Source organism: Dermochelys coriacea, chromosome 23, assembly GCF_009764565.3.
Source record: "Dermochelys coriacea isolate rDerCor1 chromosome 23, rDerCor1.pri.v4, whole genome shotgun sequence".
Taxonomy (NCBI): Eukaryota; Metazoa; Chordata; order Testudines; family Dermochelyidae; genus Dermochelys; species Dermochelys coriacea.
The window spans coordinates 5,594,738-5,607,704 of record NC_050090.1 but is presented as its reverse complement, the minus strand read 5'-3'; the positions used below and the strand labels follow the sequence as shown (position 1 = coordinate 5,607,704).

At 52.9% G+C, this 12,967-nt stretch overlaps 1 protein-coding gene across 1 annotated transcript in view; it reads left to right on the top strand.

Annotated features, from left to right (window-relative positions):
• Nucleotides 1-12,967, top strand: part of LOC119847405 (peptidoglycan recognition protein 3-like) — a 65,336-nt gene that overhangs the window by 10,483 nt on the left and 41,886 nt on the right. The window lies entirely within an intron of this gene.

The following is a 12,967-nucleotide window of genomic DNA, read 5'->3' as shown; positions in this document are numbered from 1 at the left end:
CCCTAAAGAGCTCCCAGTCTAACTAGACAAAGGTGTGGAAGGGGAAACTGAGGCATGGGTGGGGAAAAGGGACTTGCCCAAGCTCACAGCCAATCAGCCCCATGGCTGCAATCCACTGCTCTGCCCACTAGCCTGTGCTGCCTCTCAGTCCAACTGTAATACAAATAAGGGGAAAAAAGAAAAGGTTAAGGCAGGGGTTCTCAAACTGGGGGTCGGGACCCCTCAGGGGGTCACAAGGCTATCACATGGGGGGGTGGCAAGCTGTCAACCTCCACCCCGAAACCCCGGTTTGCCTGCAGCATTTATAATGGTGTTAAATATATAAAAACCTGTTTTTAATTTATAAGTGGGGGTCGCAGTCAGAGGCTTGCTATGAGTGCTATGAAAGGGGTCACCAGTACAAAAGTTTGAGAGCCTCTGGGTTAAGGGAAACAAGGGCCCCACACCATGGGCCGGGCCAGCCCTCGACCAAACGGCGCCACAAATGAGCAGCGTCTTCAGCTTCATTTTTGTCTAAGCTGATAGACACTGGTATGATTTTCAGACTAACTGCAGTGCTCTACCATGAAGAAATTGATCTGTTCCCCAACCTGGGGTGGGCCAGTATTAAATAGTGTTACCGCAGGTGAGGGCGTTAGAATGGGAACCCTCGTCCTTTAGTTCCCAAGGGTGCTTCTCTCGCCTCTGCGCTCACAAACTGACGCTCACCACTCGCGATTGCGAGCGGCCGTGTGAGCAGAATCCTGGACGCTCCCCACACGTTAGGAACGGTGTCCTGCGGCTCTGCATCATGCATGAATTGGAGAACTGGGAGGACACAGCGCTTCCCGTGTGGCAAAGTGTGATGGGTGTTGGCCAGTTCAACATAGGACCTTTATCACTGACGGCCAAACATTCCCCATGTGTCAGTGTCCGGTGAATTGTTCAAGAGTGTTTTCCTGTCCGCCGACAGCTTACTAAGGTCACGCAACCCCCACCCCTCCTCTCCCCCAAGGTCTTTTCATGGTGCTTCATTTGTCCAAACCCTTCTTCGATGGACACTCAAGCAGTGTCCCCCGATGGAATCGCGCCCCCCTCCGAGCCTGGCCTGCAAGGCCTCTTGCCTGGTGACATTACCCTGTGCTGGGCCCTCTGCCCAGGCCCCCCCCAGCTCTCCTCAGCCGCTTGCCGCGCTGGGCTGCAGGGTCCCGTGTGGCACGTCCGGCGCCCGCTGTCCCGGCTCTGGGCCCGCAGCTCCGCCTGCAGCTCGGCCCTGGCTCCCCGTCGGCACGGCTGGTCTGCGCTGCCCCAGCTCCTGGCTCCAGCCCAGCTCAGCCCCCTGGCTCTGCTCTGCCCCCAGCCCAGCTGCACTCCCCTTAGCTCTGCCCTACCCTGCCTCAGGCAGTCCCAGCTCACACAGAGGATGGGCCCAGGGCGCCTGACTCTCTCTCTGCTGCCCTGTAAATCAGGAAGGCAAGGTCGTTGGCTGCTCCCCATTGGTCCTGGGCACTGTCAGTCCCAGGATCCTGATTTTTCTTCAGCCTTTCCTCTTTCTCCTGGCGTTGGGACAGGGCAGCCAAAGCCCCACTAAGTGTCGGTGAGGGGCCAGCAGCCTGTGACACATGGGCAGGGGGTTCCTCTGGGTTTCATCGCACACTTGCTGGCCCCCAGCCCCGAATGGGTGAGACGAGCCCAGAGTATGAGGGAAGAGGCTGGCGCAGCTCAAGGACCCATCAGAGCCTTCAGCGTCGCTGGCACCAGCCAGCAAAGGAAACCACTTCCCCAGCCCCACCCCGTTTGACAAGCCTCAGTAGTACCCTGTGTCGGTGCTGCCCCCCTGTGGGGACACACGGGCAGCGGCGACCCCGTTGCTGCAGTGAATAAATGGGGGTGTTGGGGTGACCAGCTGCCCCCATCAGGGTAAAAAATGAAATGAGCGAACGGAGCAACAACCTAGGGTGTGTCCCGTTGCGCTGGCAGCCCCAGCGATTGGCAGGATCCAGGCAGGGCGTCCCATCGCTAGGATTTTGTGTCACGGAGAGGGCACTACCCAGCAGAAGCTCACACTAGAAGGGTCTGAACTTGGATAGAGTCTGACCCTAACCACTAGAAACACCCGCACCATCCTCCCAGAGCCAGAAATAGAAACCCAGTGTCCGGGACCCCAGGCTTCCCTCCTAACAACTGCCCTAAACCCCCACTCCCCTCCCAGAGCTGGGACTGCAATCCAGGAATCCTGGTTCCCAGCCCCACACGTGGTTCCCCACTGCTTTGAGCCAGGATCAGTCAGGGGCCATTCTAACACTGGCTGCCCTCGCTTGTGGGCAAAGCTTGGCAGGTCCCAGCAGCATCCGTGTGGCAGATCCACGTTCCTGCGGCACTGCCGTGCCAGTCTGGCCTGGGATCTGCCAGCTGCATTGGAGCAGCTGGGCGCGGTCTCTGGTTAGGAGGTGGAATCTGGGGGCTTGGCTACGGAGCCCAGCCGCAGCTGTCAGGCTCCAGGCCCAGGTCTGGAGTTTAGATCTCAGCTGGGCCTCGAGTGCCTACTGATCTCCCATTCCGGTGTCATTTCCAGTCTGCGCCGCTGGCCCCTCTCCCAGGCAGATGGCAGTGCCAGCGCAGGGCAGCAATAGTCATTCCTCCGAGCCTTCCCTGCCCCAACTGTGTGACCCAGGGGTTCAGGCAGTGGCAGGGGAGCCAGGACTCTTGGTTTCTACTCCCAGCTCCGCCACTGGCTTTTTGCTCCTATGTGCTTCAGTTTCCCCTCTGCCCGATGGAGGCTAACGCTCCTGGCCTGGGCGCAACGCTATGGGCACTGCGTGGCTGAGCCGAGCAATGTCTACACAGGGGGTTACGCCGGTCTGGCTAGAGCTGTATAACAACTGTGTTGGTTGGTTTCCCCCTGCAGACCAGCCTTTCCCAGCACCCCGCAGGGACGAAATCCGTTCCCAAGAGACGCTTTTGTGCAAACGATCAGAGGTGCTGATCCCCATGTGACTCTTTGTGCTACGAATTCAGGGGAGGGCCTTAGCTAACCTTTGATCTTGACACCTCTAGCGGAGGTCAAAGGTCAGCTCAGTCTCCTGTCCCTCCCTCTCCTGCCCCAGTAGATCCCTCCCCCTCCCCCTCCCCCTTCAGTCACAGCCTCTCAGGGGCTCTGCAGCCCTGGGGTCATGCTGGTCTATGGGGCCGGGGCCAACTGGACACAGATCAGTACCCTCCTTCCCTTGGTCAGGCTAAGCCAAAAGGATGGGGTTCTGGGTTACTTGCCTCCAGCCCCAGACACCCCTCCCTTCTCCCAGGGAGCGGCCACAGACTCATTCCCTCCAACCCCTTCTGTTGCCAGCCTCCTGCTTACATAGGCCCCTCCAGCTGAGTCTGCTTCCAGTCATTTCCCTGCTCCCTTCTCCAGGTGCTGCCTGTGCAATCAATTGGACCTAAATTACCCTGTCAGGGCCAGCATGGGGACCACACCCCAACACCCCTCCCAATCACTAGACTCCCCTCCAGAGCTGGGAATAGAACCCAGGAGTCCTGGCTCCCAGCCCTGCCTGCTTTAACCAGTGTACCTCACCCCCCACCCAGGCCTGAGAATAGAACCCAGGACTCCTGGCTCCCTGCTCTCACCACTAGACCAACTCATTTCATGGTGGCCATGGAGCAGCTCTCACCAGGTGCTGACACTGGCCCTCCTGCCCTTGGCTGGGTCCCCCCAGTGACCTAGAGGTGACAGTCCAAGCTCCAGATACACCTCTGGGGGATATCAGCTGCCATGGGTCAGCAGAGCGACACTGATTTCCACCAGCTCAGAAGATGGGCCTGACAAACTCTGTCTTGTTTCTGCCCCAGCTTCTTCCACCTCACCCACCCTCCTCCCCAGCTCGCTAAAAATTCCTGGTATTAAAAGTTGGGTGGAAGATTCCCAGTTCTTCCATTTGTTACAATCAGGCAATTTTTTTCAGTTCATTACAATCAGTCAGTTAAACCCTAACAATAATCAATGGTGGAAATTCACTCAGGGTAAATTGCCTTAGAAGAATCATAGAAGTGTAGGACTGAAAGGGACCTCAAGAGGTCATCTAGTCCAGTCCCCTGCACTCAAGGCAGGATTAAGTATTCTAGGCCATCCCTGACAGGTGTTTGTCCAACCTGCTTTTAAAAATCTCTAATGATGGAGATTCCACAACCTCCCTAGGCAATTTATTCCAGTGCTTAACCACCCTGACAGTTAGGAAGTTTTTTCTAATGTCCAACCTAAACCACCCTTGCTGCAATTGCTTCTTGTCCTGTCTTCAGAAGTTAAGGAGGACAATTTTTCTCCCTCCTCCTTGTAACAATCTTTTATGTACTTGAAAACTGTTATCATGTCCCCGCTCAGTCTTCTCTTCTCCAGACTAAAAAAACCCAATTTTTTCAATCTTCCTTCATAGGTCATGTTTTCTAGACCCTTTATCACTTTTGTTGCTTTTCTCTGATTTTCTCCAATTTATCCACATCTTTCTTGAAATATGGCGCCCCGAACACAATACTCCAGGTGAGGCCTAATCAGCTCTGAGTAGAGCGGAAGAATTACTTCTCGTGTCTTGCTTACAACTCTCCTGCTAATACATCCCAGAATGATGTTTGCTTTTTTTGCAACAGAGTTACACTGTTGACTCATATTTAGCTTGTGGTCCACTATGGCCCCCAGATCCCTTTCCGCAGCACTCCTTCCTAGGTAGTCATTTCCCATTTTGGTGTATCTGACTTCCTTCCTAAGTGGAGTACTTTGCATTTGTCCTTATTAAATTTCATCCTATTTACTTCAGACCATTTCTCCAGTTTGTCCAGATCATTTTGAATTATAATCCTCTCCTCCAAAGCACTTGTAATCCCTCCCAGCTTGATATCATCTGCAAACTTTATAAGTGTACTCTCTATGCCATTATCTAAATCAGTGATGAAGATATTGAACAGAACTAGACCCAGAACCCACTCCCTGCAGGATCCCACTCATTATGCCCTTCCAGCATGACCATGAATCACTGATAACTATTCTCTGGGAACAGTTTTCCAACCAGTTCTACACCCACCTTACAGTAGCTCCGTCTAGGTTGCATTTCCCTGGTTTGTTTATGAGAAGGTCATGCAAGACAGTATCAAAATTAAAGTCAAGATATACCACATCTACCACTTTCCCCCTATCCACAAGGCTTGTTATCCTGTCAAAGAAAGCTATCAGGTTGGTTTGACATGATTTGTTCTTGACAAATACAGGCTGACTCTTACTTAATTATCTTCTAGGTGTTTGCAAATTGATTGCTTAATTATTTGCTCCATTATCTTTCTGGGTACAAAAGTTAAGCTGATTGGTCTGTAATTCTCCACGTTGTCCTTATTTCCCTTTTTGTAGCTGGGCACTATATTTGCCCTTTTGCAGTCCTCTGGAATCTCTCCCATCTTCCATGACTGTTTGAAGATAATTGCTAATGGCTCAGATATCTCCTCGGTCAGCTTCTTGAATATTCTAGGATGCATTTCATCAGGTCCTGCTGACTCGAAAACATCTAACTTGTCTAAATAATTTTTAACTTGTTCTTTCCTTATTTTAGCCTCTGATCCTACCTCATTTTCACTGGCATTCACTAGGTTTGACATCCAATCACTGCTAATGTTTTTGGTGAAAACTGAAACAAAAAAAGTCATTAAACACCTCTGCCATTTCCACATTTTCTGTTATTATCCCCCCTCCACTCCATTGAGTAATGGCCCTATCCTGTCCTTGGTCTTCATCTTGCTTCTAATGTATTTGTAGAATATTTTCTTGTCACCCTTTATGTCTCTAGCTAGTTTACTCTTGTTTTGTGCCTTGGCCTTTCTAATTTTGTCCCTACATACTTCTGTTAGTTGTTTATATTATTCCTTTTTGATTTGACCGAGTTTCCACTTTTTGTAGGACTCTTTTTTGAGTTTCAGATCATTGAAGATCTCCTGGTTAAGACAGTGTGGTCTCTTGCCATACATTCTATCTTTCCTACACAGTGGGATAGTTTGTTATTGTGCCCTTAATAACATCTCTTTGAAAAATTGCCAACTCTCTTGAACTGTTTTTCCCTTTAGACTTGCTTCCCCTGCGATCTTAGCTACCCAACTCACTGAGTTTGCTAAAGTCTGCCTTCTGGAAATCCATTATCTTTATTTTTCAGTTTTCCTTCCTACCATTCTTTAGAATCATGAACTCTGTCATCTCTTGATCACTTTCACCTAAACTTGCCTTCCACTGTCGCCACCCCATTGCCATCTGGTGCACTGCCTCGTGGGAGATTTACACAGGACATTGTGAGATACCAGCCCGCCCAGGAAACGGAGGGAGCTTCAGGGGCAATTTCTCTGCTCCATCCCCTGATCTGCCCCTTTTGGGCTGTTTTTAGGATCCCCGCAGTTCCACGCTCCCCCCGGCTCGCTGGCAGAGGCCTGGGTGTTGGACGGGCCAGCAGAGTTCCAATGGCTGGGCTAGAGAGAGGTGAGTCCTCAGTCTCCCACGGGCGCGCAGCCGTGAATCTGAGACAACCGAGGCAGGGCCAATGCCCACTCTGACCCCTGCCCGGCAGCTCTGTTCCCCATGTGCCCGCCAGAGCCAGACCTGCCGGCTCCTCCCACGATCATTTCCGCCCGTCAGCAGCACAGTGCGAATCCAGCTCTGGCAGGGTGAGGCAGAGCACAGCCTGGCTCAGGCATCCCCACTCTGGAGCTGCACCCAAAATCCTCAGGAAAGTAAGAACAAAATCCAGGGCTGCCCAAGCTTTTCCAAGTCATCTGAGCTTTTGGGGGCCTCCCATTTCCTCTGCAGCTTCCAGGGCTAGAAGCTTCCCTTATGAGCTGGGTGCATCCTTGTTATGGGCTGGGTTAAACCCCCATTAAGATTGGTGGGGGCGAGTGTGTGTGTGTGTGTGTGAGACACACCCTGGAAAAAGCTGGAGAGAGTGATTTTGGGTCTGGTGTTAGCTAAAGAGGCCTGTGTATATTCTTGGTCAGAAACAAGGCTGCATCAAAGAAAATCCCAGACTCCATCAATTTCTACTTCCAGCTGGAAGGTCCCCAGGGCCCCGAACTTTGACGAGCCACTTGACTTCCTTCGTTAAAAAAGGGACAACTCAGGCCTCCCCAGGATCCCAGGAATCCGGGAGCCAGGGCTTTTCAACACCCCTCCCCCCACCCGAATAACAGCACCATGAAACCCATAAGAGTCGGCGACGCGGCCCCCATCAGGATGGTTGGCTGAGTCCTTGGTCGCTGGGCACAGGGATGTGTGATGGGGGTCTCAGACCTTTCCTGGGATAACCAGCCGCTGGGGCGAAATGCAGCCTGGCACAGACAGCTCAAATGGGACTTGCTGGCACATCTGGTTTAAATGGGACCTAAGCAGCGTCAAGCTCTTCTGCTGGCTTTTGCCATGGTGCGGCAGGGAGAGTTTTGCCAGGGTGAGCTGAGTGCATTGCGATCTGGGGTGGCCTCTTATCAGTGGGGAATGAGCATGGGGACGCAGTTCCCTCCTGACTCCACCAGGGGGCGACAGCCCATTGCAGGACAAGAGCCTTTGGTGACAGCTGCTGAGCCGGTGCATGTGGGCAGGTGGGGGCCACCCGCTAACCCGCCTGATGCATTTAACAGCCCAGCCTGGCACTAGTGCCCGTCTGCCTAGAGCTGGATCCCCCTGAGTGCTAAGGCCCAATCCAGCCGGGCACCCGTTTCTCCTCACTCTTAGCCCTTTCAGTGCGGGGAAATGAAGAGTTAATCTGGGCTGTGCAGGGGCGGGCCACCATCTGTTCCCTTATCTCTACATGTCCTTGGCCCGCACCGGTCAGTGCGGTGCGTCCAGGGTTAACCATTAACCAGGACTTCCTGTTTGCCGCCAAACGCAGCAGGACTGAACAGGGGAATTAGTAGGGTTGTTAGGGGTCCAGTTCTCAACCAGTATGCCTGGTCGAAAAGGGACCCTGGAGGCTCCGGTCAGCACTGCTGATCGGGCCATTAAAAGTCCTGTCGATAGTGCAGCGGGCCTAAGGCAGGCTCCCTGCCTTTCGTGGCTCTGCGCAGCTTCCAAAAGTGGCCAGCTCCTAAGCAGAGGGGCAGCCAGGGAAGTTCCGCATCGCATCCACAGCTCCCATGGCCAGGAACCACAGCCAATGGAAGCTGCATGGGCGGGGTGTGGGCAGTGCACATTGCGCAGAGCCGCCTGACCACATCTCCACCTAGGAGTTGGACGTGACGTCCGCTTCCAGGAGCAGCGTGTAGCCAGAGGAGGCAGGGAGCCTGCCTTAGCCCCACTGTGCTGCCAACCGGGAGCTGCCTGATGTAAATGCTGCCCGCATCCTGAACCCTCTGCCCCAGGTCAGAACCCCCTTCCACAACCTAACTCCCTCCCAGACCCCACAGCCCCTGCCCAGCCCTGAGCCTAGGGTGACCAGATGTCCTAATTTTCTAGGGACAGTCCAAATATTGAGGGCTTTTTCTTCTGTAGGAGCCTATTACCCCCTACCCCCATCCCAATTTTTCACCCTTGCTAGCTGGGCACCGAACCTGAGCCCCATCCCACACCCAAACTCCCTCCCAGAGCCCGCACCCTGAACCTTCTCCTGCACCCCAATCCCATGTCCCAGTCCTGAGCCCTTCCTGTACCCCAAACCCCTCATCCCCAGCCCCACCCTCAGCCAGAGCCCTCACCCCCTCCCACACCCTAACCCCCTGCCCAGCCCAGAGCCCCTTCCCTCTGAAATCCTCATTTTTGGCCCCACCCTGGAGCCTGCACCCCCAGCTGAAGCCCACATCGCCCTGCACCCAAACCCCCTGCCCCAGCTCAGTGAAAGTGAGTGAGGCTGGGGGAGAGTGAGTGATAGAGGGAGGGGGGCTGGAGTGAGTGGGGGCTGGGGCCTCAGAGAGGGGAGGGGTGGGGCCGCAGGAAGAGGCGGGGCATGGGGTGGGACAAGGATGTTGGGTTTTGTGCAATTACAAAGTTGGCAACCCTAGGAATGAGAAAGAGAAAAAGGAGAAGAAAGACCAATGCAAAGCTGGTGGGGGGTGCTTGTCCAGCTGGAACCCACTGGCATCACTGGCCCAGGGACTGGAATCCATAATACCCTATAATAGGGCTTGGAGACATGGAAACAACGCTGCCAGCTTGAGACTGGCAAGCAAATAGAAAGGTGTCAGATGCTGAGATACAGAAAAGTCCACGGTTTTCCCCAGGAATTGAAATGGGGGAGGGGGGTGTTTGAATTTTCAGAGGGGTGAGGGCCGATGAGTGGTGAGATTGTGAGGGTGGACTGCATGTCACCATAGTGAAAACTGAAAAACGTTTCACACTCATTTTATTAGATTTAACTCATGTTTTAAAATCATCACACAAATTAAAGTTGGCTACTCAAGCACTACATCTACATCCTCCTTGGTTTCTTCTTGTAATTTTGCACGACTCTGTTAATGAACTTCATACAGTGTGTTCATCTTTGGTGGCTTCTTGTGTGTCTGGTGTGACATTCTATACCTTGGGGGAGTGACCTATAACCCCCATACTCCTTATTTATATACAATTGTGATCTTGCATATAAAGCATGGCATGTAAGGTATCAGGGTAAATGTTATGATCTGCTGAAACCCACTGTTCCATCTAAATATATGGTTTCAGAGTAGCAGCCGTGTTAGTCTGTATTCGCAAAAAGAAAAGGAGTACCCGTGGCACCTTAGAGACTAACAAATTTATTAGAGCATAAGCTTTCGTGAGCTACAGCTCATTAATTCATATGAAGTTATGAGATTGTGTTGTATGGTTGTCAGTAAAATATGCTGCAAGTTGGGGAATCGGCCAGATATTAGCTCCTGTGACAGGGTCGGGCTAGATGGCTACAGGAGAGTGATCCTATTGGGATCCGGGAAGTGGGCGGGCAAAGCCCGTCCACTGTTAAAGGATCCCCACCCCAGCCTAAGAGGGGGATCCACAGGACCTGGACACCAAATAAATCCGGGGGACAACTAATGAAATAACAGGGACAGGAGTGTGATCAAATGGTCAAACGAAGGGAACCGGACGGGGACACCGAGCAGAGAACCCCGGACAGCGCCCACTGTTCCTCTAAGGTGTCAAGGGAGTCAGTGGACACCGCCCAGAGGAACTCTGCCCTGATACGTGAACGGACCGAGGATTGGAAATAGGCCCCACAGTCACAGGAGACTCCATCGGCCAACCTCCTCACTCTGGTTTTATAGATGGCCATTTTAGCTAGGGCCAGGAGGAGGTTGACCAGGAGATCCCGTGACTTTGTGGGGCCACGGATAGGGAGTGCATAAATAAGAAGGTGAGGGGAAAAGTGCAACCAAAAACATAATAAAATATTAGTGAGGAGCCAGAATAGGGGCTGCAGCCTGGCGCACTCCAGATATATGTGTACCAGGATTTCCCTCACGCCACAAAAGGGGCAGGTGTCTGGGATAGAGGTGAACTGCGCCAAGAACACACCCGTGCTCATGGCTCCGTGAAGGAGCTGCCAACTGATATTCCCGGCAGGCCTCAGGACCAAGGTGGAATATAGGCTGGCCCACCGGGGCTCCTCATGCTCCAAAGGTGGCAGAAGATCCCACCATTTTGTATCGGGGCAGGACACGAGGGTGAGGGCGTGAAGGGTGTGAAGCCCGAGCATGTACAGATGTTTCCTTGGTGCGGTTTGGAAGCAGACCGGCTGCAGCTTGTGCAGCCGGCTCACAGTGAAGGGGTGAAGGGGTCAGTTGGGTCCACGGGGCAGGGGCCCAATTAAAAGGTCCGGCAGGCCTGGGGTAGAGGGTGGGCAGGGCGCGCCCTCGTGCAGGACCCAGTCGAGATAAACCCGAGCAGCGGGTGGCAAAGCGGCCTTCATCTCCTGAAGTACGCGCCGGGGAATACAAGGTCTGGAGCACCCCAAGCACTGAGCAAGCGTCAGGGGATCCAGCCAGTCTCCCCGGTCGTAGTCCAGGAGGTCTCTGACTCTTGTGACTTCTGCCAGGACCAACCTCTGGCGCACCGAGGGGGACTCCGCCACCTGCACGCAGAGCTGGGGGTTGTGTAGCAGGGGCTCCATGAGGAGATCTGTCCCCTCGGTGGCCGCCACGGACCTGGTCGTTGAAAACAGTTTCCAGGTCTGCAGGAGGTCCTGGTAAAAGACCGGCAGTCCAGAGAGGTCTTGTGGAAGACCTCTCAGATGGAGATAAAGGAGCTGCCGGTCGTATCGGAGTCCTCGGAAATGACGCAGGAGGGCGTGCGCCAGCATGCTCCACGCCAGACTACCTGCACCATAAAGGAGCCTCTGCAGGGCCTGGAGGCGGAAGACATGGACCTGAGTGTGCAGACATTTCAGGCTCTGCCCTCCCTCGTCCAGGTTACAGGAGAGCAATCGAAGGGAGAGCTATGGGTCCCCGATTAACCAGGTCCCTTTTCCCTGGGTAAGGGAACAGGGAAGGTTCCAGAACAATCAGGAACCTTCTGGAGACAATTAAGACAGGCTGATTAGAACACCTGCAGCCAATCAAGAAGCTGCTAGAATCAATTAAGGCAGGCTAATCAGGGCACCTGGGTTTTAAAAAGGAGCTCACTTCAGTTTGTGGTGTGCATGTGAGGAGCTGGGAGCAAGTGGTACTAGGAGCTGAGAGTGAGAATGCGGAGTGCTGGAGGACTGAGGTGTGCAAGCATTATCAGACACCAGGAGGAAGGTCCTATGGTGAGGATAAAGAAAGGTGTTGGGAGGAGGCCATGGGGAAGTAGCCCAGGGAGTTGTAGCTGTCACACAGTTGTTCCAGGAGGCTCTCTAGACAGTTGCATTCCACAGGGCCCTGGGCTGGAACCCGGAGTAGAGGGTGGGCCCGGCTTCCCCCCAAATCCTCCCAACTCCTGGTCAGACACAGGAGGAGTCGACCTGGACTGTGAATTAAGAAAAATGGTCAGCTGAGGGCTGTGCAGCTCTAAGGTGAGCAAATCAGCGCAAGACCCACCAAGGTAGAGCAGGAACTGTGTCACAATGACAACAGCAAGGAAAGTAATCAATGCCTGGGCAGGTGTCAAAGAGCCATCAACAGCCATTGTCCAGCAAGGGAGCTACAATTCAATGACTCACCTGCATAAGGCCAAGCATTGTGAGAGACAGCCCTGGCTGGGGAGTTAAGGAGGCACAGTGATCCCAGACTGCACCCCGGGGATCCCATCACAGTGGCGCAGCGAGCAGGATGAAATACACTGCTTGTTGTACTGAGCATGATTTGCACTTCACACACTGGTATAAATATTTTAAGTGAGGCTTTAAGTGTGGTGGCTAAGGACAGTCAGGAGGAGGCTACAGCTTTGTTATTTTCTGTTTGCTTATTTTGGGAAAGGGAAGTAGGGACAGAAAAGCAGGAAAATGAGTGAAAGCAGTGAAGCCATTACAAAGTTGGAATTTTTGGAGTGCGGGTTGCAGAAAAAGAGAGAAAGAGGACCAGAGACTATTGTAAATGAAAGAACTAGAGATAAAGGAGAAGGGAAGTGAGCAGGAGGAAAGAGAAACAGGGCAAAAACACTAACAGGACCTGCTAGATTTCAGAGTAGCAGCCGTGTTAGTCTGTATTCGCAAAAAGAAAAGGAGTACTTGTGGCACCTTAGAGACTAACAAATTTATTAGAGCATAAGCTTTCGTGAGCTGCATCCGATGAAGTGAGCTGTAGCTCACGAAAGCTTATGCTCTAATAAATTTGTTAGTCTCTAAGGTGCCACAAGTACTCCTTTTCTTTTTGCGAGGACCTGCTAGAGAAACAGACCCAGAATCCACCGAATCCAGTGATTCCCATCACACCAAAAATCCACAACTGGGACCATTTATGTTTTGCATACAATGAGGCAGACGATATTGCTGAATATCTGACTACTTTTTGAAAGGCTATGTGCAGTGCATGAAATCCCTGATGCTAAGACAGCTCCTACCCTGATTGCAACCAGTGGTTCTCAAAATGTGGA